This window comes from Lissotriton vulgaris, chromosome 8 (genome assembly GCF_964263255.1).
Source record: "Lissotriton vulgaris chromosome 8, aLisVul1.2, whole genome shotgun sequence".
Classification (NCBI taxonomy): Eukaryota; Metazoa; Chordata; class Amphibia; order Caudata; family Salamandridae; genus Lissotriton; species Lissotriton vulgaris.
In genome coordinates this window covers 1,323,825,366-1,323,848,241 of record NC_141696.1, presented here as the reverse complement: position 1 = coordinate 1,323,848,241, position 22,876 = coordinate 1,323,825,366, and the positions used below count along the sequence as shown (strand labels likewise).

The window sequence follows — 22,876 nt, the reverse complement described above, 5'->3', positions numbered from 1 at the left end:
GTTTGCTGATAATTTTGTCGCAGTTCGACAAATCTTCACAAAACGTTCCAAAAAAAAGAATCATTCACATCAGCTCCTTCCTGAAAAGTTTTTGAGTGATTCGTCTAGTGTGGGCTAAGAAAAAGGAGGGTCCCCAAATATGTTTTCTCCATGCAATATGCCATGGAAAAATTGAACAGCAATCCATAAAACAGACTGAACAGAATTACACCAAATTTGGCAGAAACCTAAATCCTGGTCCAAAGAGTGTGATTTTTGTGATTTGGTGGAACTGCATTCTGTAATTTTTTTTCAGAAATTGAGTCCAATATTTATTTAGGTTTTGCGTCAACCTTGCACCATGCAAGGGGGGTGCAAGGCAACACAAAACCTAAGTGAGATTTAGCAAGCCATGCAAGACTTCCTTTCATGGCCCTGCATGGCTTGATAAATCTAGAGTAACACATGGGAGAGTAGATTGTTGTCTTGCGTTACTCAGTGCTATTCTGCTTTGCTCTGAACCAAGGATGCGTTCCATGGTTGGGGGGTGGCTGTTCCCACACATCCACCCACAGATTTTGGCTGATTCCCTGCTTTACAATATCAAAGAATCCCCGTACCCTGGACACAGGTTAGCAATAGTCTAACAGGCAGCCAAACGTTCTTTACTGGAAACAATACGCTAGCCTTTTGAGGCCCTTTGTACTCTAAGGCTTGGGGCCCATATACCTTTTATGGGAGAGGTTGGTGAACAGCCCTTCCTCCTTATTCTGAGGCCCTTTGGACCCAGTCTTCTCAGACCATTATACTTTTTGGGGACTTTCGAGTGTGCAGCCGCCCTGCCCAATCCTTTTTTATGCAAGCGGGATCCAATCCCATGGGGTTGAATACATTTTCTTGAATGAGGAAGCGAGTTAAAGTTACTTTAGGGCACGAGTTATAGTTACCTGAGATATCCATAACTGGTGAATTTCAGTGGGATTATTTATTGAAAATAGTATGCTTTAAATAACATTTTCACCTTACAACGTGTCCCATTAACCTTTATTTTTTTCACTGAATTTCGAAGATGTTTGTGTAAGTTTTTTTTATATGTAAGTAAGATATTGTTACAGTTCCAAACTATTCCCAAGTTTTAATTTAATTAGTGCAACGAAATAAAAGGGCAGGTAAAAAAGGGTTATTGGCAATCTACATCTCGCAAATCTAGATATAAAAAATAAAAATAAATTAAGTCAAATTAAAAGGAACATTGATCATGACGGTTTTAGTGGAAAATTGGTTGCCAACTTATGGCGAACAAAGCAGTACAAGGCTGGACTGTTCCCATGAGGCACAGCGTCAGACTGATTTGCATATGGCCATGTCTGAGCTGGGGTGGCAGAGATCTGTTGACTTGGTGTGAGTGTTTGATTGGTTCAGATGCTCCGTACATCACCACCCCCTTTTGTACCGCTTTGTTCGCCATAAGTTGGCAGGGTATGCTCAGACGTGAGTCCCTTGCTCACTTTGCCACTGGATTCAAGCAAGCCTGCCTGAAGATGGCTGTAATGCCAGAAACCGGTCCTAGGAAGCTTTTTTCCGGTCCAGGGAAGGCATGGCTTGGCAGTTCGGGCTGGACTGTACCCATGAGGCACAGGGTCATACTGATTTGCATATGGCCATGTCTGAACTGGGGTGGCGGAGTGGGCTAAAGAACGGTGATGAATTAAACCCAGATCTGTTGACTGGGTGTGAGTGTTTGATTGGTTCAGATGCTCCGTCCATCACCACCCCCTTTTGTACCGCTTTGTTCGCCATAAGTTGGCAGGGTATGCTCAGACATGAGTCCCTTGCTCACCTTGCCACTGGATTCAAGCAAGCCTGGCTGAAGACGGCTGGAATGCCAGAAACCGGTCCTAGGAAGCTTGTTTTCAGTCTAGGGCAGGCATGGCTTGGCAGTTCAGGCTGGACTGTTCCCATGAGGCACAGGGTCAGACTGATTTGCATATGGCCAGGTCTGAACTGGGGTGGCAGAGTAGGCTAAAGAACTGTGATGGATTAAACCCAGATCTGTTGACGGGGTGTGAGTGTTTGATTGGTTCATATGCTCCGTCCATCACCACCCCCTTTTGAACCGCTTTGTTCGCCATAACTTGGCAGGGTATGCTCAGACGTGAGTCTCTTGCTCACTTTGCCACTGGATTCAAGAAAGCCAGACTGAAGACGGCTGGAATGCCAGAAACCGGTCCTAAGAAGCTTGTTTCCGGTCCAGGGAAGGCATGGCTTGGCAGTTCGGGCTGGACTGTTCCCATGAGGCACAGGGTCAGACTGATTTGCATATGGCTATGTGTGAACTGGGGTGGCAGAGTGGGCTAAAGAACGGTGATGGATTAAACCCAGATCTCTTGACTGGGTGTGAGTGCTTGATTGGTTCAGATGCTCCGTCCATCACCACCCCCGTTTGTACCGCTTTGTTCGCCATAAGTAGGCAGGGTATGCTCAGACGTGAGTCCCTTGCTCACTTTGCCACTAGATTCAAGCAAGCCTGGCTGAAGACGGCTGGAATGCCAGAAACCGGTCCTAGGAAGCTTGTTTCCAGTCTAGGGAACAAATGGCTTGGCAGTTCGGGCTGGACTGTTCCCATGAGGCACAGGGTCAGACTGATTTGCATATGGCCATGTCTGAACTGAGGTGGCAGAGTGGGCTAAAGAACTGTGATGGATTAAACCCAGATCTGTTGAGGGGGTGTGAGTGTTTGATTGGTTCATATGCTCCGTCCATCACCACCCCCTTTTGTACCGCTTTGTTCGCCATAACTTGGCAGGGTATGCTCAGACGTGAGTCTCTTGCTCACTTTGCCACTGGATTCAAGAAAGCCAGGCTGAAGACGGCTGGAATGCCAGAAACCGGTCCTAAGAAGCTTGTTTCCGGTCCAGGGAAGGCATGGCTTGGAAGTTCGGGCTGGACTGTTCCCATGAGGCACAGGGTCAGACTGATTTGCATATGGCTATGTGTGAACTGGGGTGGCAGAGTGGGCTAAAGAACGGTGATGGATCAAACCCAGATCTCTTGACTGGGTGTGAGTGCTTGATTGGTTCAGATGCTCCGTCCATCACCACCCCCTTTTGTACCGCTTTGTTCGCCATAAGTAGGCAGGGTATGCTCATACGTGAGTCCCTTGCTCACTTTGCCACTAGATTCAAGCAAGCCTGGCTGAAGACGGCTGGAATGCCCGAAACCGGTCCTAGGAAGCTTGTTTCCAGTCTAGGGAACAAATGGCTTGGTAGTTCGGGCTGGACTGTTCCCATGAGGCACAGGGTCAGACTGACTTGCATATGGCCATGTCTGAACTGGGGTGGCAGAGTGGGCTAAAGAACGGTGATGGATTAAACCCAGATCTGTTGACTGGGTGTGAGTGTTTGATTGGTTCAGATGCTCCGTCCATCACCACCCCCTTATGTACCGTATTATTTAATTAAAGCATATTTAAAAAAGTTTTTTGAATGTATAAATTAATGTAACATATTTTTTAGTAAAATGTAATAAACCTACTCCTAATGTATTCTATGCATCACATTTAATATTTAATTCATAACATAATGCGTTATGTGGATTTTTATATTTTAATTCAAACTTCGGAAAAATAATTGTAATTTAATGAAATATTTTACGTTATTTAAAAATGAAATTCAAAATAAAGTTAATACTGCTATTTTTCTTTAGTTCTACATGTAAGATAAATATACACAATTAATTTAACATACAAATGTTAAACCTTTATTAATTTTCCTTATAATGTATCATAGGAAGAAGTCCAACATTAAAAGTGTGTATACAACTAAAACAAAATATTAAACATATGTTATTACTGGCAGTGGTGGAGGAAGCAAGGAGCATTCTCGATTCAGGGGGGTCAGTGGCAGTGATCCTCCTGGACTTGAGTGCGGCCTTTGACACCGTTAACCATCAGGTGCTCCTCCAACGGCTGGCAGAGGTGGGTGTTAAAGGGACGGCCCTCAAATGGTTGAAATCCTTCCTCTCAGACCGGTCCTATCAAGTCTGGGAAGGGGGAGAACAGTCCACCTTGTTCCCTCTTCAATGTGGAGTCCCGCAGGGCTCATCTTTGAGCCCTACCTTATTTAACACCTATATGGCTCCCCTTGAAAGAGTGGTCTCCCCTTCAGGAGTGAAGATCATCAGCTACGCTGATGATACGCAGCTGGTTGTGGGCCTCACCCAGCTGGAAGAACAACCCGAAGTCCTTCATGACTGTCTCTCCAATGTTCATCGTTGGATGTCTCAGTCTGCGTTGAAGCTCAACGGTGACAAGACTGAGCTGATGGTGCTGGGCAAGGCCTGTCCCTCTCTCATCACCAGTTGCTGGCCGCGGTCCCTGGGTGATCCACCATCCCCCAAGAAGGAAATCAAGAGCTTGGGGGTTTGGTTGGAGGAAGATCTATCCTTCAGGACCCATGCTAGGAAAACCGCGGGGGTATGCTTTGGCTTGCTGCGATCCGCTCGCAAAGTGCTACCTCTGCTCCCTAACTCTTCCAGGAAGCTTTTGATTCGCGGCCTAATTCTGTCGCGGCTCGACTTCGGGAACGCACTATTTTTGGGCGCCCCAGAAGCAACTTTCAAAACCCTTCAGCAGGTGCAGAATGCAGCAGCGAGGGTGTTAATGGAAGTGCCACGTAGACAATCAGCTGCCCCCGCCCTGAAAGCGCTCCACTGGCTCCCTGTTAAGGAGCGGGTGAAATTTAAGGGGCTATGTACGGCCCATAAAATCTTGCACGGCAGGGGCCCTTCTATTCTGTCTTCTATGGCACACCCCTACAAGCCCACACGCCCACTGCGCTCGGATCAAAGACATCTGATGCAGACCACAAGAGTAAAAAGAGCTCGCTCTGGGGGCCGACGCTTCTCGGTGCAAGTAGCGTCACACTGGAATTCCTTGCCCCTTAAGATCCGTGCTGAGCCCAATATCCTGCACTTCAGGAAACTACTTAAAACACACTTATTTCCAGTGTAGGATTGAGTAATAGCCTTTCGTGTCTGTGTTCACAGCGCCGGGATGCCCCTGGGTAACTGCGCGCGTTACAAATTTTATATAAAAAAATAAATAAAATAAATGTTAAATATTATTGTAAATTAGGAACTCAGAAAAGTACTACCACACCATTAACCTAATTATGAATTAAATATATAATTAATTTAAGTATATTAATTTAAATAAGAAAATATTTCTCCCAAAAATCAATACCCGCCCAAAAAATGGCCAATTCTTTTATTATACATTCATAATTATTCAAATTGAAGAATAGAATGTTTTACAAATTGCGTCTCCGGCAAACACAACATCTCATCAGGAACGAGTCTATCCAACTGACAGACGCGCTCTTTGTAGTTGCTCACTCGGAAATCAGTCCCAATCTGCAGAGCGAGTCAGCCTTGTTAGAGTTGTCCGGAAGGCATTGCTGACAGGTACAAGTCATTAGAAGCGCAAGGTTATATACGCATCGTACTTGCTCACTCATACAGCAGGACGAGTCGTTCGGAAAATGGGGCAGCGAGTCGGGCTCTCTGTTGATGGATGCGGTACGTAGCCTTTCCAAGCGAGATCATAATTGGGCCCACAATAGTAAAATTATATGTGTGAGGATCTCCCCTAAGAAATAAGAAAGGAGAGTAGGAAGTGGAGATTTACACCCATAGATTTGTGAATAGCATTTTGTGGTACTTAAGTGGTACTATTACCCACAGACTGACTAGTGTTAATAGTCTAGAGCTTCCAATCATAAAAAGTATCGCTATTAACATCTGTTTAGAAGATAGTTGTATGACTCAACCTATTTCAGGTTTCATAATTAAGTACATTAACATAACATAACATAATGTGTATTTGTAAAGCACACGTTCATCCAGAAGGGTATCTTGGTGCTAAATAACAGATGATTATTGTAATCACTTTCTATTTGCTTTGTTTAATTCCTGGAATGCTATGCGCTCAGCATTTCAAAACATCCGATGAGCACGCTTTAAATTATTTTCAATTGAGAGCACTATTGAATATATGGAAAATAATAAATTGTAGAAAGAAACCTTGGTGGAGGGATGGTTGAAGATTTAGACTACGCCAGGATGGATACTAGGACACCACTATTTGGCTGGATTGTTTTTATTATGATTAACCTCATAGGAGCGTTGAACGTTCAGCGCCCAGTGCTGAACGTTGGAAGAACGGGTGCTGGCTCGTCGGCCAACGGTCGTGCGCAGCACTGGCAAGGTAGTGCTCGCGACGACCGTTGGCCGACGGCAGCACTTAAGGGGTTAAACCATAAAGTAATGATGTTGATATAACACATGTATTGCATGCTGTCCCTGAAATAAACCAACCTTCAAAGGGTCAGAAAAGTTAAAGTTATGGTTCTAATTCCAGAAGTGGTTTTAATAAATATTAGAATGGTATAACTCTCCTTTCAGAAGTCCAGAAAGAGATGGATAGTTCCGGTATATCGGCTGCTGTCTATATCACGATGTGTAGAAGCCCTGCAAGTGCTAAAATCTGACAGTACAGAAAGGCTTGTGTTTTCTATATCAAGATATCTGCTCTGTGCCTAGAACATTAGGATTACGTTTTTAGCCACTCAATAGAAGTTCTATTTTATTAACATTTAGCTGTTTGGCTCAAATTTGATTATTCTTAATAGCTGTCTCAGTGTGATACATTTCATATGGATGGTTATGATAGAGACATGGTACTAAGTTGTATTTAAGAATTTATTATTTTAACATGTACTATACTCTAAGGATTTGCAAAGGGTCGATTAAGGTTTACAACTTTAATAACTCTGTAGCGATCGAGCTTTTTGGAACTAATGTGACGTTGTTATAGCTGTTATTGTGATTAAATATGACATGTTTTTGTTCTTTTTAATTTTTGATGTCTATTTTACATTATTGCATACTGTTTTTAAGAATGTAATATGATTGTGTTTTATTGTAAATGATCAATATTTGATCGAATACATTGCTACTCTCCTGTCAGTTTTTTTGCTCTTCATACTCACCTTCACCTTGCCCGTTCCCCTTTGTCAGATGTACAGACTAATATTAAAAGGAAGGAATTTCCCTTCTGGTATGCAAGGCGGATTGCACTGATGATGAACTTTCAAATACACAGCTATTGATATATTTTCTTTGTACGCTAGCGAAATGTTAATTTATTTTGATTTGAATCATAACAAGTACAGTCATCCAGTTCATGTCATTTCGATAACTTGCACATCATTGTAGACTCCATTGTAGAGCCCTGGGAGCACGCTACCTAATGTTTGCAATGGTCCATTTGCACAATTTTTCTGATTCGGCAACAGAAAATGGGTCAACCAGTGTTTGCTTCATGACAAAATATTGTAAAATCCGAATTCCCAACATTTTGCTATGTTTACTTAGGAAATATTGAAATATAGGTTTCCCAAGTTTTAAATGTGGAAGACGAGGCTAAGACTGAGCCGAAAAAGTAAGTCCATTTATATTAGCTAACTTTCAAAAACATTGTAAAAACAGTTTCCTCTATAATTCTTTCGGCGATTCGTGGATTATGATGTCTTTGGTTAAAATGTTTATTGCACACAGCAATAATTAACAGCAGGTATGGCTTCGCTCATTAGTCGGGGTTTAATATTTAGCTGTTTATCTTTAACATTTTTTAAATGGTTTTAAAGTGTTACACGTGATACAGATGTTTAACAAAGATTTCATGAACAGTAGGCTCAATTATACAAAAAAGTCTGCTCTTCACTACGACTGGACTGCTGCCACAACCACCAGCCAATGGTATAGGTGGTTGCGTAATGTTCAAGTGCCAGGGATGCTATTTGGAAAGTCATTTGACATCTTTTTCGCGCTCCTATCCCCCTCCCTGTGCGGAAAGCTACACAAACCAGATTTAAGCTCAGGGGGACAAGAGTCTACCGTGAAAATGCAATTTTTTTCCCTTTCTTGTATCTACAAGGAAAACATTTTTTGTCATTGAGAAAGGAGGGTCTTTCAGGTACGTTTCCATGGTCATTCGCCTGTCCTTTATGTGATGATAACTAGAGATCACCTGAAGCCTTAGCCTGCAGAAACAGGAGACAATATTTAAAAACACTGACATATAGCAAATGGAACCCTCGTATTCCCAAAACAATACTCTGCACAAGCAAGAACATTAATATCATCTAGTTACCGACCACCGGGAATGAGGGCCAGACAGGCCTTGTACTCCACTGGGCATTTCCTCGGTGCGATGGGGCCCCTGGAGGCCAGTTTTGAAAGCTCGGTGCAGCTCTTGGTGCCTTGTCACTTTCCCAAGCTCTCTGAAGTTAATTGCTCCAGACACAAGCAGCGTCAATAGGGCAGAGAGGGAGGAAGGGGAAAGGTAGAGAGGTACAAGAGTGAGGCTAGAGAGAGAGAGAGAGAGAGAGAGAGAGAGACAGACAGAGAGAGGGAGAGAGAGAGAGAGAGAGAGAATGGATGGAAGGAAATTGAGAAAGCACCAAGGAAACGAAGGGAGCCGGATTGATATGAGCTTTTTTCCCAGGGCTGCTTCTGCTTCCCCAGTCCATCCGTTCCAGGATTTGCGGAAGTTTGTGCGAGTCGAACAGCCAACTACAATTGCTGCTACTACTTCCTGCAGCCATTTCCTGCTCAATGACTTGACCTCATTTCCTGTTCATTATATTTTAAATAATTCTAACATCCAGAAGCTCAGGAAATACCACTGTTTCTGGGCATGCTTGGGACTATTTGCAGGATATGATGGTGGTTAAGACAATGTTGCTCTGTTTGCTTTGCAGTCCTTTACACTACTCAAAAGTGACGTCAGTAAAAGAGACAATAGCCATGACTCAGACCCTCTGTTACACTGGAGGGAAAGCAGCTGTATGACCATTTGGCTGTGAACGCAGACAGTGTCTTCCGGCCAGTGAGCCTTCAGTCTATCCGTTTAGTCTGTTTTGTTGCAAATATTTTTCGAGAGATAGATTTCAAAATAAGTTACACTCACGAAATCAAATTCCATTGGCCAGTTATAGTTTTGAAAGGAAAAAATCACATTTACTTACAATTTGAAAGCCTTACAGATTTGTAGTTAGTTGGAATAATGATTTTTTTTATTCAGCAATTGCTTTTTCATTAATTACGCAGGGACACATCGCTGAAGCAACTTCAACTTGGGCCTTAAATGCAACACTTGGACTTCTTCCCTAGAGTGAGGGGACCAGGTTTTGCATTTTTTCACCTGTGACTAAAATGGCGGCAGCGAGCATGAAACACATTCATAGGAATGACATCAGAAGTAGTGCAGCCCCTCTGACTCGTTACTTGTGGTTGGATGAAAAGAAGGTTGTTTCTTATTTCGAAGCCAGCTGATCCTCTGTTAGAAATACATTTGATAGCTGACCTCAAGATGCAATGTGGAAACCACGGTTGATTTTTTATGGAAATCCCACTACAGCCCAACATTAAATGAGACCCTTTGCATCTTGGTATGAGTCTACGGATGACTGAATGCCATGTGGTCTATGTGTATGGGCGAATATAGAGATGCATAGGTGACGTTTGGAAAGGGGCGACCACTCGGTCCCCCCGAACGTATGGTGGAGTACCCCGATCCCCCCGGGAAACCATTTTGGGCGGGAGGCGCGTCACGGCTGGTATGCCCGAAGCGGCGTAGCTGGGGCGCGCCTTTTCCCGCCCAAGAAGGGGTTGTCCTAGACACCAACACCGCCAGCCACGCCCGGGGGGCGGATTGGAGGAGGGTCTACGCCCGCCCGACGAAGGATAAAAGGAGCGACAAGCCAAGGAAGCATCCTCTTGTTCCTGTGCTCTGAAGCTGCACCCCCGCGTTGCACGTGAGCTCGAGACGGAACGAAGAGCCAATTTTGAAATTTGTAATTTCTCTTTTTTCTCTTCTAGCGCTGCAAGTCTTGTTCAGGACCTTTCATCTACGTGAAGAGAATGCCGGGCAAAAGGGTCGCAAAGAAGGTTAGCACCGAACAAATGCTCCGGATGCTGGTGAAAGACATGGCGGAGATGAAGAGGAAAATGGCGGCCAGGGATGGTACAGGACGGCCAAAAAGAACCATCCCAGTGGAGGTCCCTGCCGGGAGAAGGAAGAGGGCCAGGAACGGGGCAAATGAGGACGAGGTCCCAGTTCCGGAGGCTCCCCCGGCGAACCCTCCCAGACCAGTGGAGGCTCCCGCGCCGGTTCCTGTCGAGGGGCAGCCGATCCCTGTGGTGGTTACCCCGGTGAACGAGGGGGACATGCCCCCGGAGTTGGCCGCCCAGCTGGCGGCATGGTTGGGTAGTAACAGCGTGGGTTCCGTTGCTCCAGGGGACACGGCCGAGGAGGCCAAGCAATTAATGAGGCAGTTGCGGCAGTCACGGGAGGCCGCAAAACCACCTTGTCCTTTTGTTTCCCCGCAGGCGCCCGTGGGTCACCCAGGATCAGGCGTTGGTACGTCAGGGTCGGCAGTTGCAGCGGCATCTTCAGGTAAGCCATTGCCGATGGTTGGGGAGGGATCGGTACCTTCAAGGAGGGAAAAAATTGTACAACATATCCCGAAGGAGGTGAAGGAGAGGATCTGGGCAGATAAATATGTAAACATATTCTCCTTGTTGACCGATCACTACGAAATTGAGCATGTAAAAAACCAGAAAGAGTTTTTGCATCCAAGTGTATGGCGAGCCAAGATGGCCGGTTTTAGAGTTGATGAATCGATAGGCAATTGGGGCAGAGCGTTCGGAATGTTCATTGCAATTATGGGGGAACGTAGGCCCGATTTGTTGGGAGAATTGGCTGTGTATCAGACGCGTATCATGGGTTTTTATGAAACATATGGAGGAAATCAATGGTTTGCCTATGACAATATATTTCGTAAATCCAAAGAACATGATGCATCCCTGACATGGGATTGTTTTGACTCCATTTCATGGCAAAATATGGAAGTGGGGAAGTCACCAGTAGTGGGGAGTGAGATGGCCGGGTATTCCCGCCATTCGTCAGGGACGCCCTTTCGAGCAGATTCCAGCAACGACCGGAACACAAAGACTAGCGGCAGCACGGGGAAGAAAGGGGTCTGCTGGAGCTTTAACAGGGGCAAATGTACTAGGCCTCAGGGTTCTTGTAAATTCAGGCACGAATGTTCGGGTTGTGGTCAGTCCTCCCATCCGGAGACCACGTGCAGAGCCAAGACTAGTGAAACGGGGAGTAGGGGTAGCGCCAAACAGGTCTGAAATGGTCCAGGGGGCACCGCTATCGACCCCGGTTGATATCATGGCAATGATCCCTTGGCTAAACGAATACCCTGATCATATCTCCGCTGGGGTGTTGCGAGATGGTTTCTCATATGGTTTCCGCATCCCGGCGGGGGATTTTCGGGGTGAAGCGCAATGTAAGAATCAGCTATCGGTGCAGCAGAATGCGGCGGTGGTGCAAGCAAAGATTGGTAAGGAGGTGGCCCGAGGTCGGGTCGCTGGACCATATGATAACCCGCCAGTTGCTAATTTTGTTTGTTCACCCCTCGGCGTAGTCCCCAAAAAAGATCCGGGGGAATTCAGGTTGATACATAATTTGTCAGCTCCAAGGGGTCTTTCGGTGAACGATGCGATTGACCCGGATGTCTGTTCAGTACGGTACGCATCATTCGATGAGGCCGTCGCCATGTTGAATCGCCTAGGGCCCGGAGCGCTGATGGCTAAATCAGATATCGAGTCGGCGTTCCGGTTGCTCCCGGTACACCCAGACGATCAGCGTCTCCTTGGTTTCATGTTTCAGGGTCGCTATTACATGGATAAATGTATGCCAATGGGTTGCTCCATCTGTTGTGCTTATTTTGAAGGTTTCAGTTGTTTTCTGCAATGGGCCTTCACAAGAATAACAGGGTTTACTCATGTGATGCATTATCTTGATGATTTTCTGTTCCTGGGGGCACCTGGGGACATAGAGTGTACACGAGCTTTGAATGCATTTTGTGATCTCATGAGGCGCTTTGGCGTGCCATTGGCACCCGGTAAGACAGTGGGGCCGTCTACTTCACTCGAGTTTCTTGGAATAGAGCTCGATTCCGAAGAGGGGTGCTTCCGCTTGCCCAGTGAAAAGGTGGCGAAATTCGAGGCATCGCTCAAAGCATGTATTAGCGCGACCAAAGTGAGATTACATCAGTTACAACAGGTCGTGGGTCAACTGAATTTTGCCCTGAGGGTGATCCCAATGGCGCGCCCATTTTCCCGCTCAATTGCGCAGGCCATGGTTGGCCTTAAGAAAGGCCACCACCGCACAAGGCTCTCGGCTGAGGTCCGGCAGGACATGCTCACATGGTTGGCATTTCTGGCGGATTTCCACGGTCGGGTCGTGTGGAGCAAACCCGGGGTCTCCTCGGAGGAGTTAGGGTTGTGGACAGACTCGGCAGGGAGTGTGGGATTTGGCGCCATTTTTGGCAACCACTGGTCAGCACAAACCTGGCCGGCGTGGTGGCACGAGAATGGGCTCACAGGTAACATAGGTTTTCTTGAGCTGTTTCCTATTCTGGTGGCCTTGAAAACATGGCCCGAGGGTTTTCGTGACCGCACTGTGGTGTTCTGGTCTGATAATATGACTGTTGTTGAATGTATCAATAGTCAGGCTGCCCGCTGTAGGTGGATCTTGAGATTGCTGAAGGAAATTGTTTTGCTGTGTATGAGACTAAACGTCCACTTTAGGGCAAGGCATGTGCCAGGGGTGTTAAATCAGGCTGCTGATGCGCTTTCTCGTTCCCGTATGCAGGCCTTCTGGGGTTTTCTACCCTCAGTGGACCCGGTGGCGGCACCTTTTCCCGAAGCTCTCTGGTCTCTCGGTGCCCCGGACCACAAGACCTCGTGGGAGAGAGTCTAGCTCCCAGAACAAGGAAGGCATACGAAGGGGCGTTCCGTTCCTATTGGTCCTTTTTGGGTTCTGCTGGGGGGGAGCTATGGGGCCAAGAGGAGTATGTCCTGAAGTTTCTGTTATCATTACGTCAGGCAGGCAGAACAGTAGCCACGGCACAAAGGCACCGGGCCGCCATTTCTTTCATGGCTCGGGCTCATGGTCTCCAGGACCCCACAGCGTCGTTTGTGGTTCAGAAGGCGCTACGTGGGTGGCAACGCCTTGAGGGTCGCAGAGTGGATGATAGGCACCCGATAGGTCTGGAAAGGTTGGCCCTGTTGATGTCAGTCCTCCCTGCAACATGTTCATCACAATATGAGACAGTACTGTTTAAAGCCGCTTTTTCATTAGCATTTCACGGGGCTATGAGGGTAAGCGAGCTTGTAGCAAGGAATAAGCAGGATACGGGGGGGGGACTGTGCCGAGAGCACATCCGCATTGCGGGGGAAACAATGGTAGTCTCCTTTGCCAGGTCCAAGACCGATCAAGGAGCAAACGGCGAGTGTGTAATAGTCCGCCATATTCCCGGATCGCCCATATGCCCGGTAGCCTGCGTGGAGGAATATTTGGCGCAGAGGGTGGCAGCATGGGGGGGAAGCTTACTGAGGCACGCCGATGCCACCCCGCTGACGAGGTTTCAGTTCCAACGGGTGCTTGCAATGGCAATTACAGCCGCAGGGTTAAACCCGTGTGAGTTCGGGACCCATTCCTTCAGGATAGGGGCTGCAACAGAGGCCACAGCCATGGGTCTGAGTGTTGATAAAGTGAAACAGTTGGGGCGTTGGTCCTCGAATTGTTATAAACGGTACGTGCTGTTGCACATGTTATGAAGCTAATATCATGAACTCACGCTTCTTGTTTTTGTTTGGTTTTTCAGTTTCGCATGCTTACGAGGCGGGGCAGACTGTGCAGTCGACCCGACACCTGGGAACCAGCGGTCAAAGGACACCGGCTGTGGACAGAGTGGTGTGGGTCGTGGGCCACTCATACGTGAGGCGTGCCGCAGACGTATTCAAAGCAGGTGACATGATTCACATGGCTGGGGAATACGGGTACAGGGTGACCTTCTACGGAAGGGGCGGGCTCTGTTTTGACCAGTTTCAGGGTTTTATGGAGGGTTTGTTAGGGCAGACGAGGTCACCGCCATCTATACTCATAGTGCATCTTGGGGGCAATGATTTGGTGACCATTGGTCGGCGAGTTCTTCTCGAGGTAATACTATCCACTGTAAGTTGGTTAGCAAAGAGGGTCCCTGGGTGCACAATTGCATGGTCCCACATGATCCCACGGAAGGTGTGGCGGGGGGCTAATTCTGTGTCTGCTTTAAATCACTCTGTGAAGAAAGTAAATAACAAACTTGGTAGATTGTTTCGTACAAATACATTGCATTCTATTCCACATGGGTGTATCAGGGGGGATCAAATGTATTTGGAGGACGGGGTTCATTTGTCCCAGGTGGGGAATGATTTACTCATAGGAGACTTCATAGCTTGGTTAAAGAATTTGTAGCCATGACCTTTAAGTAGGAGTTTTTGGGGGGGTCCGGATAGCCGGTCAACTATCCGGGCCTGTGGCGGTAAGTTCATGATCGGTGAGCAGTAATTGGAAGATCCCTAGAGGTTTGGGCGTCACCCATTACGGATGGGAGCGCCCGGGGGGAGGCGGCCATTAGCCCCTCAAACGGGAGGCGGTCCCATCTAAGGATGGGACGCCAAAAGGGAAGGCGGCCATAGGCCCCTTCACTGGGTAGGAGGGGGTACGGACCCCTCCTTGGAATTTCCCGGGGCCCGGACATCTGCGACGGCAGGTGTGGTAAGTTGTGTGGGGTGGGAGGGGGGTCTACGCTACCTTCTAGACACCTCACACGAGTCCTCGGACGACCACTAAGATGGTGTCGAGTTAACAGGGGGCCCCCGCTAAGGCAAGGGAAATTGGAAGTTGGCACAGAGGGACAGTCCTCTGTGCGCCCGCCCCTCACAAGTGAGGGGGGAATTGGTAGTGGGGATCTGACACTGGTTACGACCTTGCCGTTGGCCCGTAACGTTAGGATGTACAATTTCAATGTTCAGAAATGCATTTGCAGGATGTTTAGTATCGGCTAGGAGAACCTTTGTATTAGAGATGTGTTAAGGTCAGCCAAGAACATCGTACTGTATAACTGAAATTGTACATGATATGAAACTGTTATTTTAATGTTTTAATTTTTGTTTCATATTTTAATAAATACGGCCGGGAAGGGTAACTCCCTCCCGCCTTCCAAAAGCTCAGAACCGTTTCCGTCTTCCCATCCTTGGGGATTTGTGTTGAGAGGGGGTGGCGGGTATCTCAGCCATATGGAAAGGGGCGACCACTCGGTCCCCCCGAACGTATGGTGGAGTACCCCGATCCCCCCGGGAAACCATTTTGGGCGGGAGGCGCGTCACGGCTGGTATGCCCGAAGCGGCGTAGCTGGGGCGCGCCTTTTCCTGCCCAAGAAGGGGTTGTCCTAGACACCAACACCGCCAGCCACGCCCGGGGGGCGGATTGGAGGAGGGTCTACGCCCGCCCGACGAAGGATAAAAGGAGCGACAAGCCAAGGAAGCATCCTCTTGTTCCTGTGCTCTGAAGCTGCACCCCCGCGTTGCACGTGAGCTCGAGACGGAACGAAGAGCCAATTTTGACCCACCCACCAGCCCCTGTTGACAGCGATTTGTTTGAATAAAATTGATTGACGTGAATTGGTTTCGCTTACAGGTTGCCTTGGAATAAAGTTGATAATGTGTGTATAATAAAGGATGATTTTCGTTTTCAACATGTTTTTTTTAGCAGAAATGTTTTCGGATAAGTTTAATGATGATGCTCAGTAGAGTGGGTTTCTCTGACAGGTTGTCTTGGAATAAAGTTAGTAATGTGTATATAATAAAGTATGATTTTCGTTTTAACATGTTTTCTTAGCTGAAACGTTTGCGAATAAGTTTAATGGTGATGCTCAGTAGAGTTCTACGTGAAATCGTTTGAATGTAATTTCCTTTTCGTTAGCTTAGTTTGAAATGTTGTATTTATTTCTGGTTGGGCGGTAAGGTCATGATCGGTGAGCAGTAATTGGAAGATCCCTAGAGGTTTGGGCGTCACCCATTACGGATGGGAGCGCCCGGGGGGAGGCGGCCATTGGCCCCTCAAACGGGAGGCGGTCCCATCTAAGGATGGGACGCCGAAAGGGAAGGCGGCCATAGGCCCCTTCACTGGGTAGGAGGGGGTACGGACCCCTCCTTGGAATTTCCCGGGGCCCGGACATCTGCGACGGCAGGTGTGGTAAGTTGTGTGGGGTGGGAGGGGGGTCTACACTACCTTCTAGACACCTCACACGAGTCCTCGGACGACCACTAAGATGGCGTCGAGTTAACAGGGGGCCCCCGCTAAGGCAAGGGAAATTGGAAGTTGGCACAGAGGTACAGTCCTCTGTGCGCCCGCCCCTCACAAGTGAGGGGGGAATTGGTAGTGGGGATCTGACACCGGTTACGACCTTGCCGTTGGCCCGTAACGTTAGGATGTACAATTTCAATGTTCAGAAATGCATTTACAGGATGTTTAGTATCGGCTAGGAGAACCTTTGTATTAGAGATGTGTTAAGGTCAGCCAAGAACATAGTACTGTATAACTGAAATTGTACATGATATGAAACTGTTATTTTAATGTTTTAATTTTTGTTTCATATTTTAATAAATACGGCCGAGAAGGGTAACTCCCTCCCGCCTTCCAAAAGCTCAGAACCGTTTCCGTCTTCCCATCCTTGGGGATTTGTGTGAGAGGGGGTGGCGGGTATCTCAGCCATATGCCTGCTGGTATATGTACGTCTGTAAGTGTAGGTGTCTTGATCTATCTGTGCAAGCATCGCTGAAGGTAGAGTACTCTCTCGGTACATGTGCATATAGCAATCAAACAACGTTTGTAAAGCGTGACACTGTCACTCCTAGGGTATCTGGGTGCTGTGTCTCAGTCAAACAGACAGGTCTTAAGTCTCCTTCTAAAGTCTGCCAGTGAGGGGGCTGTACAGAGCTGGAGGGGAAGGTTGTTCCATGTCTTGGCATTGATGTAGCAGAAGGAGCGGCCACCAATGCAGCTGCGACTGATGGGGGGGGGGGGGTGTGAGAGGGCGAGTGAAGATGAGCGCATGTGTGTAGCAGGTTGGTGGAAGTTCAGTTGGTGGTTAAGGTGGGAGGGGCCTAAGTCATGGAGGGCTTTGTAGGCGTGTGTGAAGCTCTACAACTGTCATCTCTTTTGGATGGGGAGCCACGTATATTTCATCTTTGCGTGGATGCTGTGTATCTTTGTGCATATGTTCATGCACTATACAAAGGTCAAACCTATTGGCTTGTCAGCTTTTGTTATAAAAGAAGATGTCTTGATATTCTGTACCATTGCATCTGTGCTGCCATGCACAGTGACCTGTAGAGGGTAGAGGGGAGTGGCACAGGTTTTGAAGCAGCGTCCGTCTCTGGTTGCTGCTGGAAGTATAGTGCACCCCTGCGGAGCAATGCATAGCTGCATAACCCACTGCATCACCACTCGTACGTACAACAACCAAGTTGTTTTAGGGATGCTGCACACAATTATGTGCAGTGCTTGCTTGTTTAATAAATTTAAGCACGTGTTAAAACACTGAGCTACTTTGAGCGAACTACATACTGCTTCATATAATAAAACATTTCCCGATCACCAGAAAAGCTGTCCATTTCTTGAGCTAACTAATAGTGACCTTTTCAGAATTCCTTTCAATGCTAGGGCCGAGATTATAACTCCGGGAGACAGTGGAGGCGCGACTGTGAGCTTTGTGCATCGGCGCAGTGATCTGCCAGTAAATTAGTCCAATTTCTACTTGGCCCTATCACTGCTTTCCTGTCTTGTTCTGAAAATTGTCTGCAAAGTCGTTTTGTCTGCTTATCAGTACAGCGCATATATAGTATGCTTATGTTTCTTAATATAAAACACAGGGAAATCCCCAGGCTGTCAGATGGGCTGTGAAACACCGCCTAGGTCTCCTGTCCTACTCAATATGGCACATTCTCTTTTGCTATAAATGTATCCTCTCTATTTCCTCCTAAATCTGCTCAGCTTATGCATGGGCTTGACAGCAAAAATAGGGCTTTGATTAAAGGTCTCTTTTAAAAGGAAATTATAACTATGAATTTAGCACTCATATTTGAAATGTAGCTATTTTAAGCTCTTCACTAAATTGTTTCAGTTACTAGTTTCTGAAATGACAGCGCACAGCTATTGAGGAAGGAATGACGAAAAGCAAAAGACGTCACTACAATTGATAATGGCAAATACAGGTTTCTGTGTGAAAAGGTTTTTTTCCCCAAGGTTTTGCCAAGTTCATCTTTTTGCACCTTTGGAGAGTCTGCGACGTTTGACACGCTATCTCCCCCTTTCGATGCACAATGATTTTTCTGCACATACCGCAATATTTTTTTTTCAAATATAAAATGATTTTCTATGTAATTAAATCTACGCAACTTATAAAATGAATTTATCATTTTTTCTGCTCACTTTTACCTTCTGCAGAGTCTATGGCACATGAATACAGACTTTCCTCTGCCACTTCACCGTTTATCCTTTTGTTACAAAATGCAGTAGAGATTTGCCAAGGCGTAGAACCATTCACAAAGCTGCAAAATGTTCCATTGACCTTTGTGAAGGTTGAAAAAATAACCCCTTAGTGTACTTTTATTTCAAAGAGCATTCACTCTATCACATCTACTCAATGGGCATCTGCTAAGGCCAGCTGGACTTTAACGAACTCTGTTCCTTTCGCTTCCTATTTTTCTTAAATTGTTTTTATATATTTCTCTGCACCTTAGGGCGCTGAAGGTTTCCAAAGATGACAAACTGTGCTGCACAAAACACCTAAATAAAGAAATTCAATGCTCTGTCAAATGCCTACAGCATGAATCACACAATGCTCTTCCAATTGTCAATGCATTGCTCCATTCCTGGTTGGATCACTCAAGTGTAAGAGAAAAATAGTCCGCAGCACCTGCTAAACATTTCAAGCTCTTCGGAAAATACTTCCAGAAAGCATTTGTCCTGAGCTTGTTGTATGGCGGTGTAGGGAATTAGTGTGCCATGTCATAAAGTAGCAGACAATCCAGATACTCCGACTGAAAAGGACAAAGGGGCAGACACACAAATAAAGGCTTCCCACGGATGCAGCCAGAAGCTTTGCTGACATTGCTAGACTTGCATCCTGCTCTGCGGTCATCACCAGGGCACATGATCACAACATGTAGGAAACCCACCAGTTATATATTAAATGATCAAAAATGGGCCACTTTCGGGAAATTGCACTTTTAATTGTCAGCTAGATTCCACATAGTTGGTGTCCACATCCGTATCGGACAGATGTTGGTCAGAAAAAAAGTAAGCCTTTGCAAAATGTGTCTAGGTACAATATAGTCAGGAGATTCACTCCACAGAATTTGTTGCATTTTTAAAGTTGCTCGATATTTGCAAGCACTACCAACATTAGTTTCTCACCAACTAAAAATGCTATGACAGTAAGACTTAAGTACCTAGGCGAAAAAAACAGACCGTTCAGAGCTTTGGAGCTCGACCAAGGTTAGGTCATTATCAGCTGCGGTTGGTAATTGGAGTTTCTGCAGGGCGGTGACGTGGGGAGGGGGAGGGGCGGGGAGGGGCAGGGTGGGGGGGGGGGTAGTAATGTACGGATTACGGAGTTTAACAGGTAAGTAAACATAAATAAATTAAACAAATTTCGTTGCGTGCACTGTATCACCAAATGCGATGCAGTGCGCACAACGAAATTCGTTTCATTTATTTATATGTTTACTTACCTGTTAAACTCAGTAATCCATACGTTACTATTCCCCGCACTGCCCCTCCCCCTCCCCACGTCACCGCCCTGCAGAAACTCCTACTACCGACCGACCGCAGCCGGTCATTATATACTAAATGCTACATGTGAACTTCGGTGTTAAAAAGGGAAATAAACAAAGAGGAGGAAATGCTTACTGCTGAGCTGCAGATGTGTACCTTTGTCCCCTGGTTCCAGAAAACACAGAGGTGTTCTTACTCATATATTTCATGGTCATGCAACATCTTGAGACTAAGGTTTATGCTAGGGTATGGTGGGCACTCCTCTGTGCTGTAGCGGGACCCGATAGTTCTCTGTCTCTACCTGCCCCTTATTGTGGTGTTCTCCCACCCTCCTCAGACACAGGGACGGGTAGCAGAGTAGGCCCTTCACCACTGAGGGGACACAAAGGCGGTTCCCCTTTTCTTCTGACACTCAGGGGTCGGGATGGGGTCCCAGCCCACTCCACTAAAAATATAGCCCACAGGTGTAGTTCCTGGGCCCGAAGGAGAGTCTGTCATGGGGGTCCACGAACCTAGCTGGTCCTCAGGAGATATAAGGGGGCCAGCCTCACTCACACTTGAAGAGAGTCACTGGACCAATGGTTCACAGAGCAGATTCCTTAGTCCTTCCTGAGCATCAGTGGTCCCTCCTTCCAGTTCTCCATGGCTCCCAATGGTTCAGCAGCAAAGCACAGAAAATCACCAAGTAAGAGAGAATCTCCTCCTTGTGAAACACTTTTTAAAGAGGAGTGAAAGATCCTAGAAGCCAGGTACCCCAGGTCAATCCTATGGGGGCAGTCACCTCTCCTCCCTCAGCTCTGAAGAGGTGAGTGAAGTCAAAGTAATGGCAATTAGTGATGCCTGAACATCATCCATGAAGCCTGTGGATTACATACATGTGTCAGTGGTGTCCATTCCAGAGCAGATAATGTATTTCTCTGAATCCTGACCATCTTGGATGGCCTTTCCAAGAATGGTGCTGTATTTTTACAAGGATGTCTGCAAGATATCATTGACTGTATCGCAAAAAGCATGTGAGTATGAGGGACTGAAGGGGCCTGTAAATTCTGGTTGCATCGCTATGAGATGTAGAATTGATTGCTAGTTGAGGGACCTGGACCAAGATGGGGATTCACCTTGAAGTCCTCATTAATTTGCCTGATGAAAGGGGAGGACGAAGTAAAGTCACACTTCAACTTCTTATGTTTCTGAAGCGGACATTTGCCTCAACTTTGTCTGTGACTGGCCCGTATATGCCTTTTGAATGTGTTCCACAATGTAGAGGTTGGCTTCGCTGCCCTGGATCACCGTAGGTTTCATCCGGGTGCAGTCCCTGCAAGATTTGGAATCAAGCGAGGACCTGAGGCACCAAAGACATACTCAGTAAGGATCTGTTGCAGACATCTGTTTGAGAAAGTTCCTACAAGTTTTAAACTCTGTAGTCTTCAGAGAGGACATAGCCTCTTGCACACTGACAGAAAATATTTGAAAAACTTGAGGTAGTGAACTCCGGATCCATGCCTGAAGTCCCGGAAATAAAGGAACAGATGTGAGCACAAAGGGGTGGCACATATATGCAAATCTTTCATCACTTCGGATGGGTTATAGGCAATGAGGAATGGCACAATGCTATCTGTAGGTGAGGGGGAGCAGAGCTGAGAAACATTTCCGGATTCAGCCTGGCACCTGGTGGTATACACAAGGTGAGGGATCTGCAGTCAGAAGTATCCATCAGATATTATTAAATCATTCAAATTTATCATTATTACATATTTTGCTGAAAACACAGCTGAGGACATCTCCGAAGCTTCACAGCATTACACCAAACTTCAAATCCCTATTGTGATTTCTAGACAAGTGATGGAAAAAAGAAAATAGCTGACTTAGAACTAAATTGTGAAGAAAATGGAGGATGTAAACATTACCAAATGATTGTAAATAATGAATGGCTGTCTAAAAAATTTAAGGTATGCATACAATTCGTTGTTTATCAGATGGACTATGAAATGGAAACAGGTCCAAAAAACAAAACCTTTTTGCCAATACACTTGTCCACTTCCTGTCAAATTACTGTAGACCAAAATATATCCCTAAACAAATGTTTATCTTAAAAATGAGTTGCCCATTTATAAGAGAGTTCTTTCTTTAAATCACTGGTCCTGGGCCTTAGGTGCTTCCATGCCACGCACCCTAAATATTTAACCAACCTCTTTTCTCAATATATGCCTATGAGAACCCTCAGATCATCAAACACCAAACTGTTTATTCCCCCTACTTTCAGACTAAAGTCAATTGGAGAAAAATCCTATGCTGTCTTAGGAACTAGTAGGGCATGAGTAACACACACGCCTAGACACATGTGAGTAATTATCTGGAATAATCACAATAACACAGTCTGTGCATATCCACTTCGTAATTTATCTGAATTGCTTCATTCAAAAATATTCATAATTACAAAAATGAAAAAACTGCTGTTCAGCAATAGATCAAATATATACAGTGCATAAGTGACATATGTCATTAGTGAAAAAATTGGTGTAATGTATACATGGTGGTTCAGGAATTATATACAAGGAGAAACAACAACGTTTTTAGCGGCCAGACTCGTAACCATGAACCCTGGTGGCTATTATTGCTCCTTTTGCTATGCAGGGCCTTGGTTAGTCTGAGCCTTGTTCTATCGTCGACGTTTGATGACAAGGTACGGGGGGGCCCTTGCAGAATCTTCCGCCAGTTGTCACTTACGGGCATAGACAGCCAGAACACGTTCTGGTCCAGACTAGGCTGTAACTCAATATCCCGCAACTACAACACCCCCCTCGTGCCTTGTCCTGATGAAGACCCTTAGTGACTACCGAAGGGAGCATACCGTGGGTCGAAACATCGACGATAGAACCAGGCTCAGACCAACCAAGGCATACCCAGGTTCTGAGGGACACCGGGTTGCCCCGCTTTGTTATTGGTCTTAGGAACTAGGGCCTGGAACCAACTTCCGGGTCCTCTTTGAGTAAAAGCAAAGATTAAAGATTAAAGATTAAAATCAGCTTAAAGGAGAGTCTCAAAGCATGGCTGTTTTTGCTTCAGGTGATCTGTGTGATGGTCAAATTAAATCTG

General features: G+C 46.2%; 1 protein-coding gene across 1 annotated transcript in view; it reads right to left on the bottom strand.

Annotated features, from left to right (window-relative positions):
* PDGFD (platelet derived growth factor D) overlaps positions 1-22,876 on the bottom strand; it is a 1,094,719-nt gene that overhangs the window by 3,916 nt on the left and 1,067,927 nt on the right. The gene's annotated exons all lie outside the window — the stretch shown is intronic.